Source organism: Mustela lutreola, chromosome 11, assembly GCF_030435805.1.
Source record: "Mustela lutreola isolate mMusLut2 chromosome 11, mMusLut2.pri, whole genome shotgun sequence".
Classification (NCBI taxonomy): domain Eukaryota; kingdom Metazoa; phylum Chordata; class Mammalia; order Carnivora; family Mustelidae; genus Mustela; species Mustela lutreola.
This window is the reverse complement of record NC_081300.1, coordinates 23011887-23032163: the sequence shown is the minus strand read 5'-3', so window position 1 is coordinate 23032163 and position 20277 is coordinate 23011887. Positions and strand designations below refer to the sequence as shown.

The following is a 20277-nucleotide window of genomic DNA, read 5'->3' as shown; positions in this document are numbered from 1 at the left end:
TCAGGGAGGGATCATAAACATTCCGTTCACAGCAGGCTCCTGGATGAGTCAGGACCGTGATGGGGGATCCAGCTATGAAATAAGGATGGTTAGTTCCAGGAATACCTAGCTTCAGAAACCTCCCTTTAATAAACGAGTCTTGTTCTTTTGGTTCAGAGCTAAGGGATCAGGAGACCTCCTGCTCACGCCTAGGCTTGGGACTTGATTTCTCCGAGAGGTGGAAGGTTTGGAATAATCCAGGGCGGAAATAAGAGTGTAAAGGAGCACTTAGTCATGCCATAAGCAGGTCTAAGCTGCTTATCTCTGTTAGAACATAGGAACTTTTGAAAGGAACAATTGTCTCCCTTTGAAGAAAGTGTCAGGGCAAAAGCTTTTAAAAATAATTTCCTTGAGAAATGCATAATGCTCTTCTGCAGAACTTTCCGACACTGTTTTGCAGCCTCTTGCATTTGTATGAGCTCTGGAATATTAAACATTCCTTGTGCAGACTCAGAAAATAGCTTGCTTATCACACGGTGCTTGTCAGCTGCGTTGTGGGTGCCCCGGGCACTGTGGGGCTCCGGGCAAGGCCAGCTCTAGGTGACATGTGTGTGTGTGTGTGTGTTGCTGAGATCAGGTCCTGTAGAAGTAAGTCCTGGTACATGAGCATTTAAAAAGGAGTGGATAGCTTAGCAGGAGAGTTCTCCCCAGCAATCTGCCTGCCTTGGCTTCCCAGAGCTCTGATGGGTTAAATACCTCTCTTCAGTCCTTAGGGCCCAAAAAATCCTGCCTCAGAGGTTCCAGTGAAGGATACCAGTGATCCCGGATGATGAGGACCTTCTGGTGTTGACTGTTATAATCTGCAGCTGGGGTTTGGCTAGAGGGTTTCAGAAAGATTCAGCAATTCCAAGGATCAATGGTAGATCCGACCATTTGGCTAAATTCCACCAAACCATGGTGACCATGATACAGACGACATAGTGAGCATGAACTCTGTAAGCATGTAAAGCAGACAGAGTCTTCTTTACATATTCTTATAACAGACCCCACTTATTTTCTCCATTTTAAAAATGAAGAAGAGGCTAAGTAACTGGCTTGAGTCACACAGTCTAGAAGTCGCAGGGCTGGGTCTGAACCCCAGTCGGTGTATCCTCAAGGTCTGTGCTCTTTTCACTTGCCAGCGATTCCCAAATTGGTATAGAATTTTAAAAAATGAGATACTTGGCTCTTAACCCCTTTGGGATTCTGATTTCTTTAGTCTAGAGTCGGGATGTCTTTTTTTTTTTTTACATGCACTTTCAACACTTCATGGCTGATTTTGATGCAGGCGGCTGAGGTACCGTGCTTTGAGAGAGAGTAGAATATGGCAATCCCAATGGCCAAGCCGCTTTCTGGGCATCTGTCGCCAGGCAGGAATGGAAGTCTCTGTCACAGAGGGTGGGATCCTAATTCAGATGGGTTAATTTCCTTGTCGTGGGGAACCACGGGGAATGGACTTCAGCCTCCTAGGTGGTTTGGATTCCGGGATCAGGTTGGCATAAGTGTATGCCATAGGCCTGACCTCTAGTCTGCTGAAGAGAAACTTCAAGGCTCAAGTGTTTCTTGGAATTTCTCTGTTGTCCACTAGAAGGCAGCCAGTGGGGTCAGGGTCTCCTTGGACTTCCTATATCCTCTTTATCTCCAAATTCCTGTATTATAATTGGCTAGAACTGAACTAGTCTTGGGCAGGAAACATGACCCATTTCTCGGCCACACATTCTTGGGATCACACAATCCAACCCTTACTGAGGAGCTGGGGTGTTAGTGCTGCTTTGGCATGAGGCCTGGGAAGGAAAATAGTTCAGATCAATCCCACTGGGTGTGGCGCAAAGTCAGAGGTCAATAAATACGTATTGAATGATTTCTCCTCAAAAAGCCATTGGAGCAGGTCACAGCCCCCCACCAGCCAGCTGAAAAGGTCAAATTGCAAGGGCCTCCATCTTCTCTTCCTCTGTCTTCTGCTTCACCGGACCAGCCTTTCTCCTCTTTCTCTTGTGCTCACAGATGGCCCTCCCGAATGGAGGCTTCCCTCATGCTGCACCCGGATGCTAGTTATGATGTCCTGGAGTTTGTGGGGTAAGGATTGTAAAAACTCTGCTCAAACGGACATGCCCCGATTCAGCCAGTTTCATCCTGGCATGTGGAGGATATGGCTGCAGAGTCACTGACTGAGAAGATATGGGGACAAAGCTGGCTGATTTGTGCCTGATTTCCACAGGAACCTGAGGGCAAAGGATTTTTAGCTAATTCAAGATAAAATGTCAGTGATTTCCTGTGCTCTCTTGGGGAGGATCACATTTTAAAGGAAAAGGCAGGTGGAAAAGGGAGACTACACTAACAAAGGCATGTCAGGAAGAGTGGGCAACAGGGTGGCCGGCGGGATATGCGTGCAGAAGGAATGATTTGAGTTATGCTGATCAGAGGCCTGGGGGAGGACGAACCCCACCATGGGGAGGACTAACCTAGCCTGCTGTGGGCCCTGTTGCAAACACCCTGTGGCTCTGGGCACGCTCTGGTGGCTGAGCATCTCCCGAGCCCCTGGGGAAGCTTGGACATGTTTCATCTGAGTGGAGTTGGTGATGCTCGCAGTGCTCAGCTCCACAGCCGTCTTCAGAGTGAGATTCCTGGCCACACTGGGGTTTCCTTCTCAGTGAGGCTTCTTTGTGGCCTTCGGGAGATGTGGGGCTCCTGCTGGTGCTTTGGAGGTCATCTGTGCTGTTTTCAGGGCACAGGAGCAGTGGTTTCTGACAGGGGCCTGATTCTGCCCTTACCTACGTGACATTTAGCAGTGTCTGACATGTCATTTGTTGTCATAGGCTGGGCGGTGGGAATGTTGCTACTGGAATGTAGTGCATCAAGGCCACGGATACCACTAATACCCGACTGTGTGCCAGACAGCTCCCCACAGAGAAGAACTGTCCAACCTAATGGCCCATAGTTAAAGTAGAGAAGTCGATGCCCGTGGAAGCCTAGCAGGAAGTAGGCATGCTTTCGATATGGGCAGTGGGACAGGGGAATAACTGCATTTAGGGAAAATGTAGGATTCTGAGTCCTCATCAGGGACCTCAGGAGTGTTTTTTTTTTTTTTTAATTTTTAATTAACATATAATGTATTATTAGCCCTAGGGGTATAGGTCTTTGAATCGCTAGGTTTCCAGACTTCACAGCACTCACCATAGCACATACCCTTCCCAATGTCTGTAACGTAATCACCCTTTCCTCCCCCCCCCCCCCCCGGGCCCCGCAAACCTGTTTGTTTTGTGAGATTAAGAGTCTCGTGTGGTTTTTCTCCCACCCGATCCCATCTTGTTTCATTTATTCTTTTCCTACCTCCCAACCCTGCCATGTTCCCTCTCAACTTCCTCATATCAGGGAGATCATATGATAATTGTCTTTCTCTGATTGACTTATTTCGCTCAGCATAATACCCTCTAGTTCCATCTACATTGTTGCAAATGGCAAGATTTCATTGCTTCTGATGGCTGCACAGTATTCCATTGTATATATACATCACATCTTCTTTATCCATTCATCTGTTGATGGACATCTAGGTTCTTTCCATAGTTTGGCTATTGTGGACATCGCTGCTATAAACACTTGGGTGCACGTGCCCCTTCGGATCACTACATTTGTATCTTTAGGGTAACTACCCAGTAGTGCTATTGCTGGGTCATAGGGTAGCTCTATTTTCAACTTTTTGAGGCACTTCCATGCTGTTTTCCAGAGTGATTGCATCAGCTTGCATTCCTACCAACAGTGTAGGAGGGTTCCCCTTTCTCCGCATCCTCGCCAACATTTATCATTTCCTGACTTGTTAATTTTAGCCATTCTGACTAGTGTGAGGTGGTATCTCATTGTGGTTTTGATTTGTATTTCCGTGATGCTGAGTGATGTGGAGCACTTTTTCATGTGTCTGTTGGCCATCTGGATGCCTTCTTTGCAGAAACATCTGTACATGTCCTCTGCTCATTTCTTGATTGGATTATTTGTTCTTTGGGTATTGAGTTTGATAAATTCTTTATAGATTTTGGACATTAGCCCTTTATCTGATATGTCATTTACAAATATCTTCTCCCATTCTGTCAGTTGTCTTTTGGTTTTGATGACTGTTTCCTTGGCTGTGCAGAAGCTTTTGATCTTGATGAAGTCCCAATAGTTCATTTTTGCCCTTGCTTCCCTTGCCTTTGGCAATGTTCCTAGGAAGAAGTTGCTGTGACTGAGGTCAAAGAGGTTGCTGCCTGTGTTCTTCTCAAGGACTTTGATGGATTCCTGTCTCACATTGAGGTCCTTCATCCATTTTGAGTCTATTTTCATGTGTGGTGTAAGGAAATGGTCCAATTTCATTTTTCTGCATGTGGCTGTCCAATTTTCTCAACACCATTTGTTGAAGAGACTGTCTTTTTTCCATTGGACATTCTTTCCTTCTTTGTTGAAGATTAGTTGACCATAGAGTTGAAGGTCTATTTCTGGGCTCTCTATTCTGTTCCATTGATCTGTGTGTCTATTTTTGTGCCAGTACCATACTGTCTTGATGATGACAGCTTTGTAATAGAGCTTGAAGTCTGGAGTAGTGGTTTTGAACTCTAGCTGTGATCCATAAATTCAGTGATGGGAAACAGCCTTGTTCACCATTTTCACTTCAAGGAAGGGAAAGGAAACAGGAACCCAACCTGCCTCTCTTCTCATCTTCCTCAGGCACCCCTGAAGGAAAAAATGCATCTCTGTCCTGGGGCTCAGACACCCTGAACTAAATGGAAGAGTAGGAGACAGGCTGTGCATGGTGCTAGGAATGGCCACCTCTGTTTCTTTGTGAAGCCATTCCATTCCTTTAGTCTGCAAAGGCCCCTGTTCTGTCTTGCTCCTGGTTGTGTCCACAATTTCTAGCACAGGGTTTGACACTTGCAAGATACTCATTAAATATTTGTTGAACAAATGAACAAAAGAGCACCCTACTGAGCTTACATAATTCTTAGAAGAATCAGTACTCTACATTCTGAGAATGGTTCCTGGTTATAGGGGAGGGAGGCAGCCAAGGGGGCTAGTTGGAACAGGCCCTGGTTTGCTCTCCTATCTGGGCCTTGGGTAGTGCTGTGCCACTCGCTGGCTCAGTGTACTGTGGTGGGCTGTGTGCTCGGATGAACTCGTGCTGATATCCGGGCTCTGCTACTTCCCGGTGCTATCACATTGGTCAAGTAGCTTAACTCAAGGAGCTTCGGTTTCCTCATCTGTGTTATAGAGATAATCTCTACTTGGTTCATAAATTTCTAGATGATTATGTGGAATAACGCATGATGAATAAAGATATCCAAGAGGCTTGTAGCTGGAGGGTTGGATAGAAAAGGAAACAAGCAAAATTAGAACTACATAAGTGTCATAGGAAAACTATACATGAGATGATAGGTGAAAACACATAGTGTAATATCTGGCACTAAGGAGGGATTCGATAAACATGAATTCGCATCTTGGCAAAAGTGCCCAGGGACTACAGAACCTGGGGGGGGGGGTAGTACTTGAACCACAGAAGGAGGGTGTTAAACGACTTTGCGTTTGATGGCCTTTTGACTCCATGTAACAGAGACAATGTCATTTCCAGAGGAAGGGAAGGAAATGGGAAAAGGGTGGGGGGAGTTTGGGAAGCTGCTTTGGGAAACAGGAAAAAAAAATCCAATGGGGATGAGAATACATGTGCTAAGACACAGCTTAGGCTGAAATGACAAGCTGATTTTAGCAAAATAGATAGGCAAAGGCATGTGCTTTTTTTCTAGTTTTTTTCTTTTTCTTTTCTTTTCTTTTTTTCCCCTGCAGTATCATAGCAGGATCCATGCTGGAAGAGGCAGCTCTTGTGCTGGTTGGGTGCGAGGGTTGTTGGAGGACAGGGACATTCGTGGTGCCAATGAGAGCACAGGTGAATTAATGGGGTCCAAGATAGTGAAGAGGGATATGAATCCAGGAGGCAGGGAGCAGACCAGGAGAGGGAACAGAGGGCCCTGGGGTCTGCGAAACGACGGAGGGAGAAGGCAAGGTAGAAGGGTGGGAAACTGGGCTCAGATGAGAGTCTCCCACAGCTGCTGTTTTGCAGGGGCTAGAGTTCTGGGTGATAAACTCCACAGGGAGGCTGTGCAAATGGGGTACTGAGGGAGAGGTGGGGTCCTTGGAGAAGAAGGGACTGAGCTCCGAGTTGACTTTGCCCCGGGAGCAGAAGGTGAGACAGACTGGAATGGAGTCAAGTGGGGAATCCTCGCCACTTGTTATGGGGTTGAGAAGATATGTTGAAGCTCTAACCCCCTGTCCCTCAGGATGTAACCTTATTCAGAGACAGGGTCACTGTAGGGTCACTTAATTAGTTAAGTGAAGTGAGGTCATGCTGGAGTAAGGTGGGCCCTTCATCTGATATGACTGGTGTCCTCCTAAGAGAGGAGAGTACCAGGTAAAGACAGACACACAGGGAGAAAGAAGGTTGCTGTAAGATGACAGAGCAGACATTGGAGTGAGGCAGCCACAAGCCGAAGGATGCAAAGATGGGCAGCAACCTCCAGACACGAGGAAGAGGCAAGGAAGGATTCTCCCCTGTAGGTTTCAGAGGGATCACAGGCTGGTGACACCTTCATTTCAGACCTTAGCCTCCAACATGGTGAGAGAATGTATTTCTGTTGTTGCAAACCACCCAGGTTGTGGTCCTTGGTTACGGCAACCCTCATGCACCACTCCTCTCCCCTGGCCCTCCCTGCTGCCCCTCACACAGGACTTAGCGCCCGGGGCAAGCCTTTCCCACTCCCTGGCCAAGATCACGGGAACCTCCCTGCCTGCCTTCTCTGAATTCCAATCCACTTGACACCTGGCACTACCGATGCAGAGTGTATGCGTGTAATTCCCATTGTTTTGCAATTGCCTTCAAACTGATTCAAGATCAGTCTTTACCCTACCTCGGGAACCTCTCACACAGCCTAAGTCCCTGCTGAGGACAGCAGCCACGCCCTCACTAGTGACGCACGGGGTTCGCAGTTACATAACACAGTCTCACTCCATCCTCTCATGTAGGTCACTTGCCACGTGCTTTTCTGGGGCATGACCATCCTGCTGGGGTCAGAATACTGTTGGGCTCTCTTGGCTCATTATGGAAGACCATAAAGTGCACATGGTCTAAAAAGTCATAATGTATGTTTTTTTAATCGTGAGAACAACTGAAACACAAGAATGCTTGGCTTAAGGAAGCCCCAATACCATACACACAACAGGTTAGATGGTGGGGAAGGAGGAGAGGGACTCGTTTAGGAACACAGAGATATTTGCTTGGTTTGTTTTAAATTGCCTAATGAGACATAAAACATTTTTTTTTTTGCTTTTTAAATAACACTTTCTATTCACACCTGTCACAATACAGTTTGATTTATACAACTTTCTGGTACGTGTAGACTATGTAACACTAAGTAAACTAAGATGGAGACTGAACGAAACTTAGAGAAACAAAGAGGCAGGACCTTTCTATAAAAGAGGGTCTGTAAATGCAGACATAGAGGTCTGTGCAGAGGACAACTTTTGAAGTTTATTTAAGAAAATGGTACTGGTTGACTGTCTCTGGAAAGAGGACTACAGAAGTAGGGTCGGGGAGGGAAGAAAGGCAGACCTTCCACTTTATAGGATTTTATGCTAATTTTTAAAAACCCTGTGTATTTAGGAGAGAGAAGGGAGGAAGGAATAGGGAGGGAGGAAGAGGGAAGGAAGGTAGGGGTGGGGGGGTAGGAAGGGGAAATAAAGTTGGCTCAGGCAGGGAAACAACTAGAAAACAAATACAAGGTCTTTAAAAGAATGGTCTAGGCTTGGATATGGGGTAGGAGCCTGCCCTTGGGTGTAGTTCAGAAGAAGTGCACACAGGTACTCAGCCTTAATGATCGGGTCTGCTAGCTTTAAAAACCCATGGTCTCATTACGCTTTTCATGGAAAGATGATGTCATCCTTGATGTAAACCTAAGCTCTTCAGGCAGTTTCTCTGGTGGTTTAATTGGTCCTTGTCTGCATGCTGGTCCCTCTCTTTAGGGAGCCTCGGTCATCGTGGTCTGCATAGACGTCTCTTAGACTCTCTTCTCCTATGACACTCATTTCCCATGTCATGTCTCTGGCCTAGTGGTCTCAAACTAGGCCTTTCTTTCTTCCTGTAATGAATTGCATGCAGCAGATAGTAGGATCAAAGCTTTTCCGAGCTGGAGAGGATGCTGGAAACAATGGGCTCCAATCTCCCTAGGTCATACAGTGGCATGGAGAGGGAAATCGCCAGGTCCCTAGCTAGGTATGTGGCCGAGGTGGAGCTAGGCTCTTGGGCCTCAAGCCCCCACCCAGTACTCTTTCCACGGTCCCACAGGCTTGACATCCACATTACATACCTCCTGCTGCATCATCAGAATGAGAGCAGAATAGGGAGCCTAGGTGGACATGCTGTAGAGAAGGCAGCAGGGCTGGGTCATGGATAAGACCCTGTGGAGAAGATCAGTAACCTGAATGTGTTGGTTGTCTCCACTGAAGGAGTAATTTCTGGATGCGTCATTCATCAGGGGTTGGGTCTTTGACACTCTCCGGACTGTGCCTAATTCGTTACTGTATTCACACTCGCCAGCCCAATGTGTGACACATGGTAGGCATGTGACAAATTTGTGCTGAGTTAACGCACTGCCTTACCATTTACATAGAAGGGATCCAAACACTTCATTTGGAAGAAGAATCCAGATGAAATGAAGGGTGCCAAAGGGGGAGGGAAAGCAGAAACAGAAGCCAAGTGAACCCATCTCCTGGAGGGCATAAGTGTGAGTGCAAAGAACGGGAGAACAAGGGAACTGGAATTGGCTCCATGCTCTTCGGGCCTCAGTGACGGCGGGATCACAGCCTCCCTGGGCTGGCTGGCGTGGCGCCGCTGAGGAAAGAATGAAGCTCTGGGAGAGGTGGGTGGACAGACATTGGGGCTGTGTGTTCTGAGGCAGCTTGTGGGAGAGAAGAAGACCAGCTGGGACATGTAACCGTCCAGGAACCAAGAACTTGTGCTGAAAGGCATGGAAATTGGCAAGCACGGAGCAGACACATGTGGAGATGCCCAGGAACGCAGACGAACTGAGCTGCGAGGCAGCGTGTATGGGGTTGGCCATCTCCCTCACGCCCAACTTCCCGCCCCTTCATCTCCACCCTGGAGCTGCTGAACAAGCATACCCTTCTCTGGAGAGCCTGAGGAGACAGTTCCAATACAGGTCTCTGTGGACTGAATTCATAGACTGAGTTCATTGGCCATTGAGACTTTAGACACGTCACCATTCTCTTGACTCAGGGAGAATTTTAGAAAACCATTGTCCCCTCCCCGACAGAAATATAAACAAGGAGCGTGGCAGATTCTGTGTGGGAGGAAAGACTTCCTCTCAAGTCACATGCCCTCTCTGGGGACTCTGAGAATCAGAACCTGAAGAAAGCTTTGAGTTCACTTGGTCTAACCCTCATTTTATGGTTGAAGACATTAAGTGCAAAGGAAGGAGCATGACTTATGCAAAAGCACAAAACCAGCAAGAAGTGCAAATAATTGTAAAAACCAGGTTTTCCTGTTTGAAATCACATGATCTTTCCAGGCAAGCAGTGACCTCACTAGAGCCTCTGCATGGTGTTTCCGAGTTCAAGGCCCATCTAAACTATCATTAACACCAACGCGGAACTACAAAGGGTGATCACCAGGGCCCTTAGCAGAATCACAGATTGGGCTGTGGTTTCCTTTCGGCTCTTTCGCTGGCTTTTCCCAAGCCCTCTTTCACTTCTTGTTTGATTTTTTTCTCACTTGCCTCCCATCTCATGCTTTCCCCAGTGTCTGCATGCCCAGAGACTGTGTCTACCTGATCAGCCTTCTTTCCCTTGGAGCGTTCAGATGCTTGAGCACCATTTTTTCCTCTGCTTCTTGGGTCTTGGGTCAGAAATTTTATTTCCCCCCAGGAAAGCAGCTCTCAGCCCTGTGGTTGGGTGGATTCTGTGACTCAAGGCATCCAGTGGGTGGTGTGAACGATTTGTACTCAGCCCTCCCAGCATGAAGTCTGTTAACCCAGCTGATTCACTTACTGGTACACTTTTTTTCTTTTTTTTTTGGCGGCATCCCCTTTGTAATCAGCCCCCCTCTTATGTTAGAAGAGTCAAGAGGGGAGGAGGCAACCACATGGCAAAGTGATCCTTCCTGATCAAATTGAAATTGAGGTGGGACCAGAGGGGCAAGCAACCCTAGAAAGTGTTCCCTGGTTATACCCACCTAATATTTATATACGGCTCGTGGTCGTTCACCGAGCTGTGTTCTGGGGACTGCATACACATTGCCTCATCTGATCATCCCAGCCTGGGGTACAGGCTTGAACCTGCCTTGCAGATAAGGACAGAGGCTTAGAAGGATCAAGCACACAGCTAGCAAGGGGAGTCGGGATTTTAACTGAGGTCTCTCTGCTTTGAAGTCTCCCAAGCTTTCTACAGCACCATTCCGCCTCCCCAGATCGAGTGCTTTTTTTTCTTTTTCCCTTGCTTCTGTGATTCCCATAATAAATTCTTTCTTATCACTCGCTGTGACATGGACTTTCTGTGGATGAAAGATGTAACCTCTCTTATTCTGAAAAAAACCGAGCAAGGGAGAGACCATCTGATTTCCGTGTGTGGTGCTGTGTGGATGCTGACTGCCCCGTCAGGGAATCATCAGCCTCTTGCCTGACCTCCCTACAGTGTCAGGAGGGGCTTTTGTGGGTTAATTTGAAAAATGTGTTCTGTGAAACATTTGGCATTGTTTTGGTCCGTGGCGAAGACAATGCTGAGGGAACTACCTACCAAGCTGGTCTTGGAAAGGCAAGTTGCTGGGTCAGCCCGACAGGGGCGGCTGGGGCCTGTGGAATTCAAACAAGAAAATAGCTCTGCTGCTTCTCCATGGAGAAGGCCCTGGGACAGGCTCAGAGGCTCACCAGGAGAAACCACTGTGGAGCTTGTTACACTGGGCAAAGCACACAGGCTAGGAATCCAGAGACCGGGATTCCCCCAGACCACTGGACATGTCCCCTCCTGCCCTTCATTAAACTATAAACCTTTCCATCTTTCATATGTTTAGTTCCTGCAACTCTGATCTTTCTTTCATATCACAGATTTTAAAAATATTTGTTACTGTTCACCTTTCCCCACATTCTCCTGCAGAGGTTAAATATCCTCATGTAATATTCTTTCTAGACTCAAATGCTCTGCTCTCACCCAACTACCAGAATTGAGCTATGGGGAATATGGTGAATTGGGGAATTCTGCTTGGGGAATGTGGTGAATTGGACAGATTCTCTAGTCTCTTCAAAAACTTCCTCTAAAAAAAAAAAACAGATCCTTTCTTTTAATTTACTGACAAGGACCGAGTCCCATTTTAGCTTTGGTTCTTGCTTCGGGAGAGCTCAAAATACAAGAAGCAAAACAAAAAACCCCTAAGAAACCTGATGAGGAAGCAGTAGAAAGGGAAGCCGGGTTTAGCCAATCTGACCCCATGGAAACTCAGGGAATATCTAGTTGTGACCTTTAAGTCTGCACACTTGTAGTCCTCTTATTGGAAGCTGCTTCTCATCAGTCCTTCCCATGATTTGACAGGTGCCAGAAGCTCCTTCTCCACACGGATAAGGATAAACCTGTTTTTCAGTAGAGCTCAGTTCTTAATGATAGGGTTAATGCTTTGAATTTTCAGGAGCTGACCTTGCCAACTCAAAGAAGAAAAGCTCTAGGAAGAAAAGCCACCAGCTTGGGAAAACTTTAGTCATGTCAGAATGGAACTCAGAACTTCCTCTGAATAACCCTGCTCTCACTTCCAGGTGGTGACAGAGAAGGGGATGTCTTTCTGTCATCGGAGCTCTTGGTCTCGTGTCCTGTGTTGCCACCTTTCACACTGGTTACCGTTAGTTGTGTCCAAGTATAGCCCTCTACTTATGGGCTATATCTGGACCCACCTGAGCCTTGCTAGGCCATCATCGTCCACTTAGATCAGCATAGGGAGTAATGTGGCAGAAATCAGAAGTATCCACCTGTCACCGAAAAGGAAGGTTGTACCCTGCCTAGGCTTTGTGCATAGCACTGGGGATTGATGGTAAGGGGGATCTCTGGGTTGACCTTGGACACAAGTACAGAGTCAGAAGACCTTAACTTTGGCCATCTCTCCTTGTATTCCTCAGAGCCTCACCTAGCATGCCCCAACCCTTCTTGGGAATCAGACTTTCCTGAACTCTCTATCTTCTCCCTTGCCAGTAATCAAAAGGGATGCATGTTCAGGTGCCTGAAGGTTCTCAGGGGTATTTGCCTTAGCGTTCTCTAATGTAGGGTTTGGCAAGCTTTTTCCTTAAAGGGCCAGGTAGTAAATATTTTAGGTTTTTCAAGGCAAATGGTCTCTATTGGGAGGGCTCAGCTTTGCCATTGTCTTACAAATGCAGCCAGAGATAACATGTAAATGCGGGAGCATGGCTCTGTTCCCGTAAAACTTTATTTATGGGCACTAAAATGTGAATTTCATGTAATTTTCATGTGTCAGAAAATATTATTCATCTTTTGCTAAAAAAAAGCTATTAAAAAAGGTAAAACCATACTCAGATCTTTGGATGTGCAAAAACAGATAGCAAGCCAAATTTGACCCGTAGCTTGCTAACTCCTGACTTAACTAACAGTAATAGACATCTGGCAAAAATTTCTAACCACCACCCCAAACTCTTTGCTCTTGCTTTTCTGGAACTTCTCTCCTTCTTGAGCCAATTTAGATCAGGTCAGGGAGGCCCCAACAATGGCAGCCGCTGGAGTTACTGTTGTTGCTGTGGGTCTAGCGGCTTCTGGGTTCCTAGCAGTTTCTTAGAGAACTCCTGGAATTTGTGGAATGACTTCTTTTTTTCCCCCCCTCTCCAGAGCTGGCTTGGTATATGCATTAGTTTTCTATTGCTGTCATAACATGTTACCACCAATTTAGCAGCTTCAAGTAATGTATCTCTTCTCTCACAGTTCTGCATGTCAGAAGTCCACGTTTGTGCTGTGTTGATTGGGTTTCTGTCACCTGCGGTGGAAAGCATTCTGGCTAATACAATGGTGGCGGCAACATTCCTACCCTGTATTCTGTTTGTTATGCCTCTAGGCTGTAAGCTCTTTACGAGCAGGAATTGGATCCCTTCTGTGTGGTTCCTGCAGGATGGGCACTTAATAAGTTTCTGAATTCTGGGGTATCGAAGCACAGAGCCAAGCGAGCCTGTTGTAGGGAAGGAAGTGAAACCATTTGAGCACAGGGAAGCCACGGAGGAAAATGGGTGCAATGGAACCAGCAAAGGAATCCATGTGCTCACACATGGAAGTTTGAGCAACAGAAACAGGAGAAAGAGGGGTGCCTGGGTGGCTCAGTGGTTAAGCCTCTGCCTTCGGCTCAGGTCATGATCCCAGGGTGCTGGGATTGAGCCCCTCATCGGGCTCTCTGCTCAGCGGGGAGCCTGCTTCCCCGGCCTCTCTGCCTGCCTCTCTGCCTATTTGTAATCTCTCTGTCAAATAAATAAATAAAATCTTAAAAAAAAAAAAAAGAAAGAGAGAAAACAGGAGAAAGAGGGGGCAGATATGAGTCTTCACTCCCCAGTCCCTCTCATTCCCGTGTCCGTCAGCCTGACTATATTCTAGAGTAATTCCGGGCACCGTTAGGTGTTTAGCTCCCATCTTTCTGGAACTTCTCTGCTTCCCAAGTCAACACACAGCAGCTTAGTGAGGTCCCACCAGTGGTAGGGACTGGAGTTGCTCTCGTTACCTAGCGGTGTGCCTACTTCATGAGAAGTGCTCCTAACGTGCCTGAGACCCAGGGCGTGCTCAACACATAGAACCGAATATCATGCTTACTATTTCACATCTTTAGTATTCTTTTCCAAAATGGGTGAAGCTGTCAAGTGGGCCCAGCTCCCCAAGTGTTTGGATGTTGACCAGTTGTAAGAATATATTTCATAACAAGCTGAAGAATAGATCTGAAACTTCTGTTAACCGCTACGGACAGTTCTGATCTATGGAAGTGACTTCAGCACAGAGTTTGTGTTTTCTAAGGGACAAAGCTGTGTAATTGTGGCTCATTTAGAACTCTGACAAGTCACACTGTATTCTGAAAGATGGAATTCAAGTTTACAAAAGAAGGATTATCAATTCTGGGGTTTTAAGGAAAATTATTACTAACTTAGTTTCTGAGTGTGGAGAAAGAGGATCAAAAGTAATTTTCAGTATGAATAGGAATTTCCATAGACCATTTGGGGAAAAAGTTTTATCTTCTCTTGTATATAATAGTCATTATAAGATGAATTATTAGCTTTTACATCTCAATGTGATGTCACATTTTCCAACTTTATTGCTATGATTTAATATTCTATCTTAAGCAGGTTTCTAATGAGAAGTCACAGAAGAATTATTGCTGGGGAGGAGATTTCAAGATTTCTAATGGGTGAGCAAGAAAGAGGTGTGAAAAATAGGCTTCTAGGTTGTTTTCCTTCTTCTTCTCCTCCTCCTCCTTCTTTTGTGCTTGACTTGTAGAGTTTCATTCTTTTCTCTAGAGCAGGGTAGATGCAGTTTGGGTAAGTTAGATCACTGGACACAGTTCTTTGATCACATTCATTGAAAGGGATCTGCACATCCTTCGATTTCCTTCAAATACTATGCCATCAACACATCCTCTGACTCCCCACTATATTCTATTTATATTCGATTTCTCTTTCTAAATTGTAACTTCTTCTGGGGGAAAGAAACACATCTTATCCATATACAAGTGCCCATCTTTGCTGATAGCTGAGGGTCCTCTATGTCACAATAGCACTTGAAAAATGGGCGGGTTTGTGGAGGTTAAGCATCATGCAGAGAGTGATTCCAGAATTCTCTCTAATACTGCAGACATAGTCCTTGGTCTGCCTCTCGTGTCATCTACTTTCTAGGTGAAGAATATTGGGCTTAAGGACTCTGACAATCCTGAAACTGTGGGGGACTTCTCTACCAACTTACTTTGTAGGGAAGATTGATTCCTTCCATGGTGGAGCCTATTCTCTGGCATGAAACAGCTCCCTAGTTACACAAGACTTTAAAAGAATAATCCTTTATGGGAATACATATTTTTAAATAGCTTACAAAGTATTTTCACTTTCTACCCATTGCTTACCAATTGGGGAAGTCATCTTATATTCTTTGGAGAATTTAAAGTTTTGATTTGTCCTACCTTCAAAGCCTAGTTTACGTATTCTTTGTATCATGGAATGTTGTCGGAGTTGGAGAAGCTATCCAAGATTGCCTGAAGTCATGCTCTTGATGCAGACGCTTGAGTTTGGTTTCATGGAAGGGGGCAGATGGGCCTAGACCTTAAAGAGAGAGTAGAACTGACTAAGTGGATGGTGTATATTTCAGAGGAGGTTGGAGGTGATGGTGGGAAAGGGAGTGGAGGGATGAGATAAGGCGAGATAGGCACTTACTAGGTGTGTTTAGAAATAATGAAATAATGAGAAGACAAGTGTGACTTGTAAGCAAGGTGAAAAGTGAAGAGAACTTGCATTTTGTAAGCCAGACCCTGGGCCAAGTGCTTTACTTAATGACCACAATACAGTTGACACTTGAACAATGCAGGGGTTAGAGACACCAATGGCCCCATGCAAGGAGAAATCAATAAGTATAACTTTTGACTCCTTGAAAACTCAACGGCTAACAGCCTACTGTTGGTCAGAAGCTTTAGTGATAACATAAACAATCAACTGACATATATTTAAAAAAAATAATAAAACAAGCAAAAAACCCCACATATTTCATGCATTGTATGTCTTATATAATGTGTTCTTACAATAAAGCTAGAGAAAAGAAAATGTTGTTAAGAAAATTATAAAGAAGAGATAATATATTTAGATTGTACTGTATAAAAAAGAACTCCCATATGAGCAGACGCATGCAGTTCAAACCCATGCTGTTCTGGGGTCAACTAGAGTTCCATTGTGTCCCTGATGCCCGGTGCATTTTATAGATAACAGAGCTGTGCATAAAAGTTTACTCGCCATTGCTCATGTAGCCAGTGTGTTCTCCCACCCATTACTCTGTAGAGGTTCACAAAGGGGACCGATTCAGTGACATTACACAGGAAGTGAGGTTAAGGCTGTTTGCTAAAGGCTTTGATGTCCAGCTCAGGACGATAGGCTCATCTTAGAGACAGGGGAGAGGCATTCAAAGTTTTCACTTTGGGACTCTGGGAAGTGGATTTTATGACACAATGAAGGAGGTGAGTTAGGAGGCTTTCACCTGGCAGCTGTAAATTCTTCAGCTCCTCTTTGAAATTCGAGCTTTTCACTTCAGTTCCTGTGGGTTCTCCTGTGTTTATTAGGTTGTACCCATTCTCAAAGGGGAATGAGGAAAGGGAGAGTGTCTTAGACTCCACCCATCCACACCTGCACTTACTCAAGCTGTCAGAATGAGGGGCAGGACATTTCCCCACTTGCTGCTGGCAGAATCCAGAGCAGAGAAGGGGGGCTAATGCTCTCTCAGTGGCATGGGGCCATTGTACCCAAGAGAGCATTAGAAGCATTCATTCTGAATTTTTCATATCCTCCCCATTCTAGTTTTATCCCCTCCAGTCATGTCCTCACTTCAGGTCTGGGCATTTTTTAGCTCGCCATCAATTTCCTCTTGGTCGAGGAAGAGAAGTGAGTCATGGACATTATTACCTTCTTGCCCACAGTACGTTTAATGTGAAATGGAATTATGTGACAGGGCTTGACGGCTGTCTATTGCCTTGAAAATTAACACCTCACCTTCACCCTGGTGTTTATATTTAATAAGTGCGTTCCTTCATCATTTGTCTTTCAGCAGCACGGCTATCCATTCTATTGTGCAATTAAAGCTGCTGACTGCCTCATTAGCCACGAATCCATCTTGACGTGGCTTACCTTCCCTCTTCATACCGTGGGTCTGTTCCATTCCGGATCTCTTGGCACCACCCCTTGAACTGCCAGGTGACTCCAGAAAACATTTTAAGGGGGTAAAAGGTATTGACAGTAGGCTCTTTTTTTCTAGTGCCTTCATGCTGACCCTGGGCGGCCCAGAGATGCCAACACAAAGCCCACAAAGGCATGGGCATCGATTGCCAAATTCTTGGGACTTTCTTGGCTGCCGCCTTCTCTATTAAAACCGACCCCTCTTTTTTCCCCTTGCTGTTGCTTCAGGGTCTTATTCTCAGCTAGGTGAATGTAAGAGGCAATAAATCCATCCAAAAAGTTTTAATCTCCACTAATGAGCAGCTGAGCTAATGCATAAACTTCTATGGTAACATTTCCTCTTTTTCTTTTAGAGAATTTCGAGCAGCAAGGAGCTTCGCAGACCATTATAGCACAAACACCAGAGGTTCTGAGTCAGGAAATCTGAAGTGGAGTTAAGTACTTGAATTTTGTAAAAGCTTCAGTTGATTCTCCTGCGTCACTGTGGGTAAGAATCCTTCTTCCATGAGATCATGATTGAGAGGTTCTAGAACTTGGAGGTAGCCCCTTGCCATGTGTGGCCATTTAGGCTTAAATTCATTAAAATCAAATAAAGGTGAAAATACAGTTCCTCAATCATACTAGCCCCCTTTCAAGTCTCACAGCCGTGTCTGGCTACCATATTCAGCAATGCGGAGTCGGACTGTTTCCATCATCACGGAAAGTTTTGTTGGTCAGCACTGTTATCGGCATGAGGCCAGTACTGTGTATTGTGTGTTCTAAGTCAAGAAGCAGCACACTGGGAAGCAGAGCACAGTGAGAAGTCAGAGGCAGGCCTTAGGACCTACCTCCTGTGAAGGAAAAAGTACTAGTTAGTGGGCATTTTCCCGCTGCTTAGAGCATCAGTCTGCTCTGGTGAGAGGGAGCTTTGAGCCTCACTGCTTTTTCATCAGGTTTTTAACCATGGATACAAGTCCCACCTTACAGTGGCGTACTCATTCTAAGAAAACTTCCATTCCACTACTGGGGGTTCTAGCTTCGTAGACTTCCACTTACATGATGTTCACAGTCATCACAGGACAAGCACTGTTACTCCCAATTCAGAGCAAAAGAACACGAACACTCCTTAGTGGAGGGGTTCCCCTGAGGTAACGCTGGTTGAGAAGAACAGAGGCGGGGACGTGTGCATGGCCTTCTGTTGGTTCCTTGGCTATTTGCTGCCTGATCCTTTCCTCACTCTTCCTCTGCTCTCCAAAGTACAAAGTGGTAGATGCCCGTGGACTGTGTTTTCCAGGTCCCTGTCAGCTGGTTTCCAGTTTGAATTCTGCCAATAGAAGGCAGGGTAGGATTTCTGAGGCCTAGAAGCAACGAAAGGAACAAGGACAACAGCTTTGGTCTCAGTGTCTGTCCTCGATGGCTCTGACTGCTTAGACAGCTTCACCATGGGTCCAGCTTCCACCAGGTGACCGCAGCTCTTGGGAGGGGGAAGCGTTATCTCCTGTGCACCTTCAGCTTCGGGCTGGTGGCAGTTTGTTGCTTCTGCCAACTTCTGGGCTGCCTCCCCACACTTGGCTTCTTAGCTCCCCCATTACCAGTATAATCAATCTCCTGTATTGAATTCTCTCTGACTTAGAGTGGTTTCTGTTTTCCTTCCTTCCTTCCTCCCTTTCTTTCTTTCTTCCTTCCTTTTAAAGATTTTATTTATTTATTTGCCAGATTGAGAGAGAGAGAGAGAGTGAGTGTAAGAGCACAAGCAAGGGGAGAAGGAGAGGGAGAAATAGGCTCCCCACTAAGCAGGGAAACCAACCGGGGGCCGACCTCAGGACCCTGGGGTCATGACCTGAGCTGAAGGCAGATGCTTAACCACCGAGCCACCCAGGCACCCCAGTTTCTGTTTTCTTGATTGGGTGCTATTTAAAACAAATGTGGAGGGGTAGGGGTGCGGATATGGGGTAACTAGATGATGGACCTTGAGGAGGGCATTGATGTAATGAGCACTGAGTATTACATAAGATTGATGAATCTTTGAACTTCACTTCTGAAACTAAGAATACACTATTGCTAATTAATCGAATTTAAAATTAAAAAATGCATAACTATCGCAAATTTGAGAAATCAATCACTTTGGGTAATATTTTCAAAAAAGATTATCTAACTTATAAAACATTCCAATTATAATAAAATTGATTTCTTACTGTATATCTGGGTGTATTTTTGAGAAATTCCAGAATCTTTTCATTTTGTTTCTGTAGAAAACTAAGAACAATATCCAGCACAAAATGGATTCTCAATAAAATATATGAGCTAAAAAAATTAAAACAAATATGATCCTTCTATGCAAAAAAAAGGCTGATCTAAACAAATGAGTCTGTATGTAATGTGCGTGTGTATGTGTGTGTGTATGATTATGTGAGCGTGGAGAAACCATAAAAGGATAAATACTAGGTTGTCAACCCAGAATAAGGGGATGGGAGTGAGTGGCCACAGGGTCTCCACTGAAGAAGAGAAGGATGAAGCTAAACTAAAAAGAAGAGAAAAAACTGCCTTAAAAGGAGTGATATGATAATGTATGCATTTATATAAAATCATGTAAGCTTATGTTGAAATAAGAGATGATAAAACCAGCTGGCCCAGTTTACTGACCTGCCCATGGGTCAGTAAGTGATGCAGCTGGAATCTGAACCCAGATCTTCGGACTCCAAATTTGGGTAGAGCATGGTGGTCAAGAACCCGGATTCTGGAGGCCGACCACCAGTGTCCATGATCACGGATCCATCATTTACTGCTTTGCCTGATGTCCTCATTGGTAAAACAGGGATCGTGATAGTGACCCCCTCTTCGAGTTGTTGAAAGGTTGAAATTAGTATTTTCAAAACACTTAGTTCTGTGCTTGGCAAATAGTAGGTTCAATGTCGTGTCAAAGGGGTGTTTTTCCTCTCTATCGCTTAGTGGTATTATGTGTACCAAGGAAGTGTGAATATTGCTTCCACTGTTTTAATGTTTACATTTGCATTTGAGGAGTAGGCAGTTGTCAGATCTGATCAAACTTAACCCAACATAATAAACAAAATAATGTGCCTCTGCCTAGGGACCAAAAAAAAAAAAAAAATTAAAGAAATGGGAGTAGAAATTTTACTTTGGGAAATCTATCCCAGTGAAATAAGGTTAAGTTTAGAAACAGCTTTATGTAAAAATTTGTTTCTTGCTTCATTTTCATAATAGCAAAAGATTGGAAACTACTTAAATGTCTAACCATGAGGGATTAGTTAAGATAACTGTTAAATATCTATTTGATGGAACATCGTAAAGTTGT

General features: G+C 45.2%; 1 pseudogene; it reads left to right on the top strand.

Annotated features, from left to right (window-relative positions):
- The first annotated feature begins 1469 nt into the window (after window positions 1–1469).
- The window catches only part of LOC131810938 (cyclin-A2-like), a 40839-nt pseudogene continuing 22031 nt past the window's right edge, over window positions 1470–20277 (top strand).